The sequence below is a fragment of the Podarcis melisellensis genome (assembly GCF_964234715.1).
Source record: "Podarcis melisellensis genome assembly, chromosome: 10".
Lineage (NCBI taxonomy): Eukaryota > Metazoa > Chordata > Lepidosauria > Squamata > Lacertidae > Podarcis > Podarcis melisellensis.
Genome location: NC_138542.1, coordinates 26,216,209 through 26,229,562, shown reverse-complemented (window position 1 = coordinate 26,229,562; position 13,354 = coordinate 26,216,209). Strand labels below are relative to the sequence as shown.

Sequence of the window (13,354 nt, the reverse complement as noted above, 5' to 3'; positions counted from 1 at the left end):
TGGTGATTTTACTCCTGTTTGAGAGAATGGTACCAGAAGGTGTTGTTGGATGATTTCTACTTCGACAAATGGCTTTTTGGGCTGTGGTGTCCTACACGGTTCCATTCTGTTTCCCCAACATCTATGAAGCTACTGGAGGAAATCAACTGAAGTTTTGGTGTGTGGGGCCATCAATATGCCAATGATACTCAGCTCTCGTTCTCTATCTCTGTCTCTAAATCAGATGAGGTTTTGCAAGTGTTGGACCATGACTTACATAGCATTCACCTGGACAGAGGATGAAAATCTGTTGATGATGCCACAAACCCCTGCTGTAAAGCATGCTGTGACTTGGACATGTCTTTTCAGTGTTGTGACATGAGTTTTCTAGAATTATCTACCCATAGAAGTGAAGCAAATCCACGCATTGTTATGTTTTTGATGCTTGCTGAAAATCTTTCTCTTTTACCTAGTCTTGCCAAATTGGACTATTATATTTCTGTAGTTCATTCTTCCTGGTTTTTATATTCTTAATATTGTTATTGATTGCTATTAGGTTTTATATTTTATTTCTGTACACTGTGTGAGTAATATTGCATGTAGAGTGGTTTATGCATTCTGAAATAAATCACTACTTCTGCAAGTATATTATATACAGGATCCCTGCCAGAAACACCATACATTAAAAGTACCTGCTATCACGATCCCTTTTTATCTTCCTGCTGCCACCATTAGGATTCAAATAAATAATACATTTATATAGCTTTCTCATTTAGTTGCTGGGTATAGGTGCGGGACAAGGCGGACCAGGAGATTAGGATGTGAACTCAAAATAAATTATTCACTTGAAGTATTCACTTTCTTGTGGCACAATGGACCAGTGCATCTAGCTGTTAACCAGAAGGGTGGTGGTTGGAGCCCAACCAGGGATAGCTGTGGGCAGGATTCCTGTAATGCAGGGAGCTGGACAACACCCTTGGGGTCTCTTCCAGTCTAAAAATCTATGATTCTATGGTTCTTCTCTCTGGTCAGCTTCTCTTCCCCACAGTTGCCTTTCAGACTTTACCAGGTCTTTTAACAATAGTTCTTATCTTTGGTCAGGAATGCAGTGTTTCTTCAAATCAACTGCCAATCACTAGCACACTGGCCTCTGCTCATCCCAAATAACTGCTCCAGGAATCTTTCACCCCTCTTTGTAAACCTTCTTAGCATCTGACATCAGTGATTTTAGCTTTCAAGCACTGACTCCCTCCTTTGAAGAAGAAAAAAATACCAGCCACCACTAGGATTTCTCAGTTCCCAGGTCCTCTCTGAACTACGCCTCTGGGTGATGGTACTTCCAGATTCAGTCTTTCTCAGACTTGTCCTTTGTTTTTGTTTTTCAGGGTTTCTTCATAAGTACTGATGAGCATCTCAAAAACTGCCTGGCTGTCTAATCAGACTCTCTGTCTCTTAAACAGTGCTATTCTACTTTCTCCATCTGGAACCCTCCAGTCAATTTCCAGGTTTTCACTGACTTATAGTTATAGACTAGTAAGTTTAATTAATGTCCATGACAGGACGCATATTCTCACTTTTTTGTATTCTGCAGAATCATATAAATATGGGAAAACAGGAAGCTGACTTATACTAAATCAGATCCCTGGGCATAAAAACCAGTGCTCAAAGTAGCTAACTGGGGATCTGTCTTCCAGCATATCATATACTCTCTAATATTCTTCAGATGATAAAAGGGACGTTCTATTATGCATCAGTATCACTGCTTGAACATTTCCCCATGGTCAAGTACAAAAGCTATTAGAGGAATCATACAAAACCACAGAATTTGAAACACAGAAATCTTTGAATTTATGTATGGTATTTAGGGAAGCCTGAGGAAAAATGAAAAGCCCATATCAATTAATGCAACTAATTATGTGTGTGTCTGGAGACTCATGCATTTATGAGTATTTTGGAAGCATGATAACTCTGAACAACCATTATTGCTGTGATTGTGCAGGTGTATGATATGGGGCATCCCAGTGTTTATTTTGGGGTACAGGGAAATATAAACTTTTGAGTTTGGGGATACAAAACCTCATTTTTTTAGTGTTTAAAACAGGCTTCCTCAACCTCGGCCTTCCAGATGTTTTAAGACTACAATTCCCATCATCCCGGACCACTGGTCCTGCTAGCTAGGGATCATGGGAGTTGTAGGCCAAAAACACCTGGAAGGTTGAGGAAGCCTGGTTTAAAACTTTTGAGCAAAATAGGAATGTGTAAGCAATTGCAGAATCCTGGTGCTTTGGTGAATCCTGGGTGGATCAGCTGCACAGACACACAAACCTCGGCTTCCCCCCACCCCCAGCTGCCCTAGGACACCCAAATGCACAAAACAGGGAGACGCCACTAGTTCAGCTCATGGGAGAAATCAATGCCTTTTCTGCATCCACATTCAGGAAGGAAGGGGCTTTGGAGGGAAGTGTGTTTGCTCCAGAGGACCCCTTCCCCATTTCTCCAAATCCCCTTCCTCTCTAGGAATCTAGTCTTGTTTATTTTAAGCCATAGAGAAAGTCAAGCTCCAGGATCAGATCTCTCTGCATGTCTCTCAAAGCAGGCACCAAAGAGGAAACGCCCACTAAACGCACAGGTGGCAGTGGCTCAGTGGCACTTCAGGTCCCCAAATGAAACTGGCAACAAAAGGTAAGGCAGCAATGCAAATAAACTGGGCAGGGACCTAAGAAATTTGGATGCAAAGCAGACACTCCCTGTTGTGTGCAATGTTGCTGAGCAGCTCATAAGAGTGTGCAAACAAGAACACGAAGTAGGTTGCTGCTTCTCTCTTTCTCTGACCAGGCGATGGAAGAAGCAATGGATGAAAAGGTGGAGAGAATTTCGATTGTTTTTTGAGTGGGAGGGGAAGGAAAGGCTTACAATAGGGAATTCCAGAATTCGCATGGCAAAATGATACTTTTAAGTGTTTTTGTGAAGCTCCTGGCAATTTTCGTGGCAATTGGAGGCTATGCATCTTCTGTGCATTTCAGACACAGCTCCATCCACTGGCTATTCTGGCTGGCTAGTGTGAGGAATGACCGCTCCCCGCATAAAACGGGGGGGCGCCCTTTGCGTGGACGTTCGCAGCCCCTGAATCTGGAGCGGCTCCATCAGCATAGGCTTGGCTTTGCCTTCCCTAAGGTGGGATACCTGGAGGTCTCCGCCTATCCCAGTCAGTTCTCCAATCCCACCTGGGGGAAGCGTTGCCAAGGAGATCAGGCCAGGTAGGGGAGGGATTACCTGCCCACACCATAGAGGGAGGATCTTACCTGGGAATCCTCACTTGGCTCCAGAGCTTCTCCCACCCTACCCACCCTCAGTTAATGTCTTACTTCGCAGGTTAACTTTTCTTCACAGGTTTTGCAGGTTAACTTTTCCTTCACAGGTAGGCGGGCGCTGCTACGTTAAGGTCGCTGTTAAAGGACTGGAAAGAAATTTCCCTGCATTGGCAGATTTCGCCTTTCCCGTAGCAAAACGTCACAACTTTGGCGGTATCGAGCCTTGGGTGGAATCCTTTTGTCCATCTTCCTCTTTGCAGCTGCGATACCAGGGTTCCCCGTTAAAGGGGTTTCTGAAGGGAGGCTTTGACCATACGCTGAAAGGTCGTCATTGCTCTCCCATGCAGCGGCGGCGTAACGGGGGCGGCTATCTCTTCTTGAACATATATACTCCAGAGCCGGCCCATCCCCCCCCCCACACTGGATAACCCTGATGCTCCCTAGGTCCCCGGCTGGGGACTGGGGAGGGAGAATGCCCAATGCCTGAGCCAAGGTCTACCCACATTTGAAATTTAATAAAGTTGTGGCCAATTTAATCACATAGCACGTTGTCTTGAGTCGTTATTTCACATAACGGGGGGGGACCGCTCGGGGTCTGGGGACTCCGCCTGCCCACGCAAATGGAAAACTGACTGGGTAGATCTGAGAACACGTGAAAGTGAAAGTGTGATTTTATGGAAGCTGCCCAGAGTGGCTGGGGAGGCAGGGTATAAATAAATTATTATTAAATTATTATTATTATTATTATTATTTACAGGAAGCATTTGCCTGAACTATTATTTTAGGAAATGCAGCCTTTCGATCTCAAACTGATTACGGCTATTGAATTATAAAATTAGTCACTGCAATGGCACCCATGAACCAATTTACTGTACTCAAGGTAGTTAGCCAGTGTGAGATGCATTCATCCCCCCCCCCCCCGGCCTTTTAAACACATGTTTATAGGTAAAGTGGAGACTGTAACTTATATTACTAACAGAGAACAGAGTTTTTTATTTAAAAAAAAGATATTGTAATTTCAGGTTCATTAAAGTTGAAGCAAGCAAATGCACAAATAGAAGAAGCAAAACTAAAAAACAAAAACACCCCACAGTTAACTCAAGCCACTTGAATTTGCTTTTGACACTACAAACCTGTGGAGGAATCACCAGGTCAAAGAAAAGGTTTTGGTTACTATGGGAAACTCAACAGGATTGCTGAACACAACAACACAATTGGATGATGTTTACTCTAACAAATGTGCTTTGGATATCTGGCCTGTATGCAAGAAAAAAAAAAAAAACATTTCCCCCTAGTTAGGTTTATGAAACAGGCCTATCAATGTGTTTAGATGTTGCATAGCATTTCAATCTGCTGCAAGTCCTAAGCAATGCTTGTTCATATTCACAGTTATCAAAAGAAAGTCATTGCCAAATTGGCTGAGATTAAGAACACTGCACAGGAAGAGAAAATTCATATTAATGGCTATTAACACCACAGTGCAGGAAACAAGCTACACATCTTTATTACCTTTTGATTTTGCATCAAATGGAAGAAATTTAAATAAATATCTCCTTTTGGATTTGCTACTAGATAAATGCTTAATAAGAAACTAGTTTGCATGAGAAAGGAAGACTTGGAACTCCATTTCTGCAAAGCTTATTAGTAAACTTTGATTTAATTAAACCTCTTAAAGATACCTTTATTTTCTGTAAGGTTGATCCAGCTTATATATCTCTGCTGAAGGCCAGAAGATAGCGGGAGAGCATATTTTGACGGGAAGTGTCTATTAAAGAATTAAGCCAAGATAAATCAATTCCCTGGCTGTCATAAGAGCTCTAGGGAGCCTTCATGTTTTTCCCCACTTTCAAACTGCCTGCAAACACAAGAAAATGTGTGTGCAAATGTTAGCAAATAGATATTTTGTGGCTGTTAGGGGAAAACAAATTCACAGGTCAAATGGGGATCCATATTGCAGGTTAGATTATGTAGTTTATGTAGATTATGGAGAATCCTGTTTAAAATCTTTGTTGACTCGTTGGACTCAGGCACAGTCACTTCTGCTACAACAGTGAAACTAACTGCTTTTACCTCAAAGTTCTGCTTGCCTATTGCAAAAGTTCTGGGTCCAACCCTGTAATTGATTTAAGTAATACTCAAACTCCTTTTTCCTCGATCTTGTAATAAAAGTATAATTTGATCTACTGCAGAATGTAAGTTATAGAAACAGTTGCACAAAGCTAAAAATCAGTTCATGTCACAAACATCTGTCGACAAAATGCATGTTTATAAATGCTTATAATATGCCTAAGCACATTATAGCTATATTTAAGATACATGTTTCTGGCATGGCTGTCAGCATCCCTAGACATGGAAAGTAAACACAGTATTCTAAATGTGGCAGAATGAATTATGATATTTTAAAGAGGTTATTCTGTTTATCTTACATCCTAAACATAACTGCTATACTGAATTATACCACTTATAGAAGTTGATATGTAATCTAATTTTCCGCTTGCTTTCTTGCCACCATTGCTCCAGGTTGTTGGTGCAAACACAAACACTGTATCTAGGAGAATTCCTGGATGCCAAGATCCAAGTTAGGGGCAAGTACCCTTTGGTGAGATAACCAAAGCAAAGATTTAAAATGACAAATCTGCACCCACTGGAGTTTCTGGGTCAGTCTCAAGGGCAGCCCCACATAGAGTGAGTTACAATAATCCAGTCTGGAGGTGATCTGAAGATCTGAAGATCTTCTGCCACATGCACACAATATTATTATTATTTTAAATCAAAATACAATGATCAGATACCTCTACAACAGAATGAAGTGTGCAGGGTTTAAGTAATTTACCTATGCCTTTTAGTTCTAACACTCTCTTAATTACTGTGCCTTTTATAAGCCAAATAGCAACTTAACTTTACAAGCCAATCTTTGTTCAGGGCAGCCCCCGTATTTATAAAATGCTTTCGCAAACAAAGCAGCATGCACATTTTGAAAATTTACAATATAGATGTTTTCATGGTTAATTGATACACATTATCCCACACTTATTTGTTGGCTCTGTTTTCTTTTCTTCGCATCTAATTTTGTATTCCAAGGGGGGAGACATGCATCTTTTCAGCTGATCTAATGAAAACTCTGCAATGGCAAACGAGTAACCAACCTGTGTGCAGTGGAGTACAGCTGGAAAGAATGCTAATTCTCTGCCTCAATGCTGCCTTCAAAGAGATTATTCAAGCCTTCCTCTGACATGGAACAGAGTGATCAGCCAGCAACGACTGCACATGAAAATAACCTTTATCCACTTTAACAAAAAGGTAAACTAAAAAAGCAGTCAGTCATGCCCTAATTATTTACTTTTAGCTGGAGCAAAGGGAAGGGGGAATGCAAATCTATTTCAATTATGGCTTTGTAACTGGAATGATTAAAACTAGCCTAGGTTTGCAAATGTGGATAAAAAAACCCTCCAAGAATTTAAATAGTACTGTAACTATAAACTAGGAATTGAAATTTTTCATGGTAAAATGGCTGTGGTAAAGATATGGAGAAGTGGTGATGCCCAAATACAGTTAAACTAGAGATCTGGATCCAAAATACCAAAACAAATATTAATACTGTTGTACACCACCTCAGACCCTGAGCAGTGCCAGATTGAGGTTTGATGAGGCCCTAAGCTACTGGAGGTAATGGGGCCTTTTATATGTCCAGCTGTCTTTTGTTAACAACAAATTGCCAAAGCATTATGAGCCAACTTAGAATTATCAATAAAACAAATGTTTATCATTCATGGATGAGGTTTACAATTAGTAGTATAGATACAATATGAGTGGACGGAAGTTCATTCATCTCTATTTCATTTGTTCTCGCCAACCCCCATCAGCATATCTTCATATAGAATTCTACCATTACCATTTCAAAAACATACATTTTTTAATGAAGAGTTGTAAGTTTTGTTTCATTCACACATGTTTTTCAATAATAAAAAGTGGTGTAGTGAGTCAGGAGATCTGTGGTTCAAAGTCTACATCAGCATAAATTTATTAGGTGGTAACTCTTATGCATCAGTTCCTCCCTTAATACGAGGGATAATATATCCTGGTTGATTTACCAGAATAAATTTATTGTAAGAATTTCAGAGAAAATGTGCATAAAGTATACTGACAACCATATAACATGTATTATTAAAACTAAGAGAATCGCTTGTGTTCACATGTCGCAATAAGCCACAATCGGTAGTTTACTGTGGTTTACATTGAGTGAATAGTACAGTAAGCTCCCAACTTATGTGGGGGCTACGATCTGGGGTACCCAAAGCCAAAATCACTTATAATCAAAGCACATTGTATTCAATGGTGGGTGGAAAGTTATTTTTTTCTAGACACCCTCCCCCTTTCCACCCCGTTTTTAATTTTTAGAAATATTTTCGCCAAGCGTATAAAGCTGAACGTGCACAAGTTAAATGAGTGTAAATTGCAGCCTTACCGTATGCCAGTACCCACAGCCCCAACCCACCCACTTCACTCCTCTCCTGGAGCAAATGGAAGAAACAAACCAGGAAACCACATCTATGTTTTGCTTGTCATGACATCCCAACTTGGGATCTTGGCTGGTTTCTCCCTAACAAGCCTGAATTACTAACCATCCTTAAGCCATACTTTAGTGATGTCTTAGGAACCCTGTCTTGTTTGGAAGCAACAAACCAGGACCTCATATTTGGATGTCATGAAAATCCAAGCTTAATTGTAACTTCACAGGTTTTTTTTCCTATTGCTTGCCTTGGAGGAGCAATCAGGCCATGTGTTTAGAGCATTGCTTATTCAAAGTAAATGGCAATAAGATGGAAGCCCTGGCTTATTGTGAGATGTAACTCTGGCCTGTGGGGAAAAACTGGGTAAAAAAGAAGAAATGAACTCCTAAAGCATTTTGCACACAAACTCAGAAATTATTTTCTTCCCATTCTCATAGGAAACCCTACAAAGTCTGCTGATGCTACGATTGCCCTTCCTTCCAAAGAACCTTGTAGTTTACTTGTAATTGCTGTATGAAGCAGTCATTTGACAAGTTATTGAAGGGAAGCAAATTTAAAACAAGGTCTAATGTGTTCCAAAAGTGAATTGAAAAAAAAGAAGACTGTTTCTTCTGTGACAACCCTGCCAGAGGATCTCAAAAAGTACTTAAAATGTTGAAGCACCTGACAGGAAAATAATAGGTTGTCAATAAAGCATGATAAATATTTCAAGGACACGACGAAAACCACATTTGTCGACTATACAAACATAGTTTTCAGTCCCGGCTTCCTAATGTTAACCCTTTGTTATTCATATGTTAACTATTATCTGGCATTTTAAAATGTTAGAATAGCATGGATTAGATGAGGAGCAAGCAACAAAACACAGCACATATCTAGTCCATATTGCTCCTAAAAACCCACTGCTCTATTTAGCCCACAGAAAAGTCATTCCTACACAAGCAAAGGAAAAGTTAGCAGACTCAATAGGCTCATAAGTCTTATACTGCCTATTCCTAGTCCAACCTCCTATATTTGAACTGTCCCAGTTGGTCATTATAAAAACAATGATGCAAGTAATCAAGTTTTATTTTTTCTTCTCTCCCCCTGTCTCTTTCCCCTTAGTGCCATGTCTTTTCATTTCTGTCTTGGCTTAATTGATTTTATGTAAGCCACTCTGGGGGCCTTTTTTGCTGAACAATGGAGGAACTAATGCTCTAAATGAGTGTTTCCCAAACTTGTGTCTCCAGCTGTTTTTGGACTACAACTCCCACCATCCCTAGCTTGCAGGACCAGTGGTCAGGGATGATGGGAACTGTAGTCCAAAAACAGCTGGAGACACAAGTTTGGGAAACACTGCTCTAAACAAACAAATAAAACTAACTTTCAAAAAAAGGGATTTTTATAGTATTACTGCAATGTTATTTGTCGTGAAATCATATTTTTTTAAGAGGTAAATTTTTAAATGTTTAAAGGGTTTTATACATAACTGAATATAGTGCCTCTAAATGGCTATGAGTATCTGCTGAGAGTTGTGGAGATGGTTTATCAGTGGTGGGCCAGCAACAGGCCTGAGTGACAGTTAAACTGTCATGCTTTCAATCTGCCAAACCAGCAACAGAAGCTGGTAAACTCAAATTACTCAGTCAGTAGACATCTTGCTTCATCCTATTGGACAATAGCACAAACTAATGTGGCGTCTTGTTCAACCATCCCAATTTAAGTGGAACATCCTAGATTTACAGAAGCCACCCTAACTTCTGATTGGATCCCAGAGTGTTCCCTTTTTTGGTCCAGCCCGCATGCACCAGAGTGCTGAACCAAAAAACACTCAATTTTTGTTCTCATGCAAGAGCCTGGAACAAAAAAAAAATGAGAGTCCTGATTTTGATCGGTGGGATGCGATGACAGAATTCAATCCAAACTGAAATGGCTGGGGTGTCTTGTGTGTGCTGAGTAGAGAGAAAATAAATGCTAAGCACTGGTAAAGAAAGGAGAGTTACTGGGAATTGCTGGGAGAAGCTATGGGTCAACTAAAGGAAAAGACTTGGGCACTGGACATCAAATAACTTAAGAATTATCTGCTGCTTTGATTGAGCAGGGAGATAGAAGACTGTGAGCCAGTGTGGTGTAGTGGTTAAGAGTGGTAGACTCGTAATCTGGTGAACCGGGTTCGCGACTCTGCTCCTCCACATACAGCTGCTGGGTGACCTTGGGCTAGTCACACTTCTCTGAAGTCTCTCAGCCCCACTCACCTCACAGAGTGTTTGTTGTGAGGAAGGAAGGGAAAGGAGAATGTTAGCTGCTTTGAGACACCTTCGGGTTTATCAAATCCAAACTCTTCTTCTTCTTCTGTTATAACTGTTCTAATGGATTAGACCAAGATCCTCCATATAGTACAGAAACATTTGCAGTTGCTAAATCAAGAAAATCTGAAATTTATTGTTTAAAGGGGAACCAATATCATGGCACTGCAGCCAGTTTAACAAGATGCTTAGCATCCCTTGGAGTCATCAAGTTTTATTTGGACAAGACAACTTTCTCAGCAATTGGTTAAATGCCCAGTCTTGGCCTTGGACTGCATTATATCAATATTCCATGAAAGATGCCTCCTTTTTTTTACATTTCAGACTTAAGAGTTATAATATCTAGGCTGCAATCTTATTCACATTTATCTGGAAGCCTCACTGAACAATAATATCAATTTCTGAAACAATTAGAAAATGTCCTAGTTTTAAAAAACCTCTAGCACTGCATTTTTTCTAAGGTGAATGCCAGAACAAGAATATTATAGTAAACAGGAATTGCAGCCTCCTCTCCACCCTCTGCCAAAAAAGAAGTGGCTTCAGCACCTGAAATCATTCAAAACTTGTTGAATCTTTCCCCATCACTGCACCTCCATGACTGGAAAGACATTAATATAACACATAATTGCACTCTGCTTGTACAGGATACGAAGAATGAATGATTGAAAAGCAAAGACAAAACAGGTATAGTCATCGGGAGGAAGAGATAGTGTCACCACCACTATGAATTCAGTTGTTCAAATAAAATATATATTTTAGTCTGAATCCAGTCTACCAACCCCAAATTGACACACTGCCCATTGTATTACTATTTGAAATACCTAATGTGGATTGGGTCAGAATATAAAAATCTTCTACATGGTATATACCTTTGTTTTCAAAAAGTATTTGCAAACCACCCTTAAAATATCATTTTTGTTCAGATCGTGAACAATTAATCAGATAAAAGTCAGTGACTCCTTAAAGAAGTGATAGATTAATTGCATTGCCACCTAATTATCCTTTTAAAGAAGAGAAAATGCAGACATTGTCACTAACAAGGATATAAGGAAACAAGTTTTTTCCAATGACATCTGAACAGCAATCGAGGGATACTTTCAATTAAACACACACACACATTTCCCTGAATATTAGTACAAAGACATAAGCAAAAATTGGGAAGGTTTTGTGTAGTGGTTTAAGGCAGTATACCGTTGTTGCCAATGCCTCCATACTCCAGAGTAGGGTTCAGGAACTGGAGATATGAAAAAGATGTAGGGATGAGCAAAAGTGTGTGGTAAGATTCTCCTGTTGGCTAGCACCCTTGAGCTCAAGAGAAGTATTTTCATGAATAAGTGCTTATGCATGATAAAGTCAAGGGAGAAAAGAAACAAGGTTAACAGAGAAAGGTGAAGCATCACACTAGTCAGAGAACAAGCAAGAAAATAAAACAGGAGCCTTGGAGATGAAACATGGTTGTAATAACCCTCTTCTCTCTGGTTGAAGTCAAACCCTGCCCCCGTGATTAAATGCCATTTATTATTTCAATTTCCTGATTATTTTTCTTGGGGGTGGGGGGTGGGGACAAGGACTGTTGGTGCATTATTTCCTATTACTGTTATCATTGTATTTTGCACCTAGAGAGTACAAGATACTGTGCAGATCACTCCAGGAGATGTCTGTAACAAACTCCCAAATCAATCTCCCTGGAGTGCGTACAGGAACATACAGGATTGAAAATTCAATGTAAAGTGTGCCAGCTGGAAGGACATCACATCACATACTCCCTTGCCTGCCAACAGTGTAAAATAAATCGATATCAGACAACATTAATAGTTGAAATGCTTTAAATATTGACTTGATGGGGGCTTTAAAGTTTTCAGCCCAACTCCAAGCTCATCTCCGCTCTACTTCGGACCAATATCTTTCTTTAAAATGCAAGTTTCCACCAATCACATACAAAACAAAGAGTGCAGTTCAAAGAACAGGCACAAATGAAAGGTACTACAGACAGCCAAGTAGTGGGCATAAGGAGAATTGTGCACTCCTTCAAATTGTACACCTACCCCTGGCTTTTGGTATGTGGTGCAGGCAGACCAGCACAACATCTAGTTTGCCCTAAAAGCTAAGAACTTCTTGACCACCCCTAATGCATATTCAAGAGCAGGGGCCTCCATTGTGGTACCTGTGGTTGTTGTGCATCCTTGAGGACTTCTCCTGGTGCCCACAATGCCTCAGCCCCATTCTCCCCACTAAAAGATAAAAGATCCATTTGCCTTGAGATGGCAAATGTGGTTCCTTTTTCTTCCACTGAAAGGCACACAGAGGTAAAGAGAAAATAGGAACAACACAACTATCTCTCCCAGTCCCTCTTTGAGCTTCATATGCTTCTCAAGGCCCAGTTTGGCATCAGAGCTGCTAAAAGAAAGCAAATCAACTGAGAGGGCAAGAAAGAAAAAGGAGGAAAAGAGGAGACTGGGAGGAGGAAAATAGAATGAAAGTGTGATACCAGAGATATCAGAAGAATGAGGCAATGGAGTGTCTGAGAGAGGAGATATATGTCCCTGATATCAGATTCTTGGGTGATGGTGGTTCTGTGCTTTTGTAGAATTATGGCATGATTAACCCTGTGGGGCATTGAAAGAGATGCTGTGATCCATATACCAATAATGGATCTAAGATGTGCTTATATTTTGTTATGGATTTATGAATCAGTTAGTAATGGGCAACATATTATAAAAAATACTGCAACACTGCAAATTAAGCCTCTATTACAGACATCTCACAACTTACACATTTAACTTATGCAGTTTCAACTTTATGCGCTTGACGGTCATCTAAATGAAATCTCACAAATTAAACACAGAGAAGGCAGTGAGCTTAAAAGCTCATTTTACAGAGGGTTTCCCTGTTGTGGAAAGAGCTTTTAAGCTCTCTATCTTGCTTATGGGCTGTGGGAAGCTCTTGCAAGAATTCGGAAACTCCTGCAAGATCTCACGAGAGCCTCCTACAATCTGGTAAGCAAGGCAGAGAGCTTAAAAGTTGTCTGTGTCTGTGTCTGTGTTACTTTTGGGGGTGTGGGGTGGGGAGGTAAGACCCATTTGGCATGCCAACTCCAGAAGCTAAAACTACTTGTACTAGAGCAGTTCCAATGGGTTGTTTGACCCCTAGGTACGTTGGTATTAACAAAGGCCTAATTTTTCTCTTTAAGCCTGTGTCTACTGGTGTTCCCTTGGGGAACTCCAGGCAGGATGAACCCTTTACGGATTTCTCCAGCATGTCTGTGACT

General features: G+C 40.3%; 1 protein-coding gene and 1 long non-coding RNA gene across 8 annotated transcripts in view; one reads left to right on the top strand and one right to left on the bottom strand.

The window, feature by feature from the left end:
- CNTN1 (contactin 1) overlaps nt 1-13,354 on the bottom strand; it is a 162,546-nt gene that overhangs the window by 119,910 nt on the left and 29,282 nt on the right. The window lies entirely within an intron of this gene.
- On the top strand, nt 6,352-8,512 carry LOC309379509. Its single transcript, XR_014172521.1, has 2 exons — nt 6,352-6,590; nt 8,239-8,512. It is a non-coding gene; the product is annotated as an uncharacterized lncRNA (long non-coding RNA).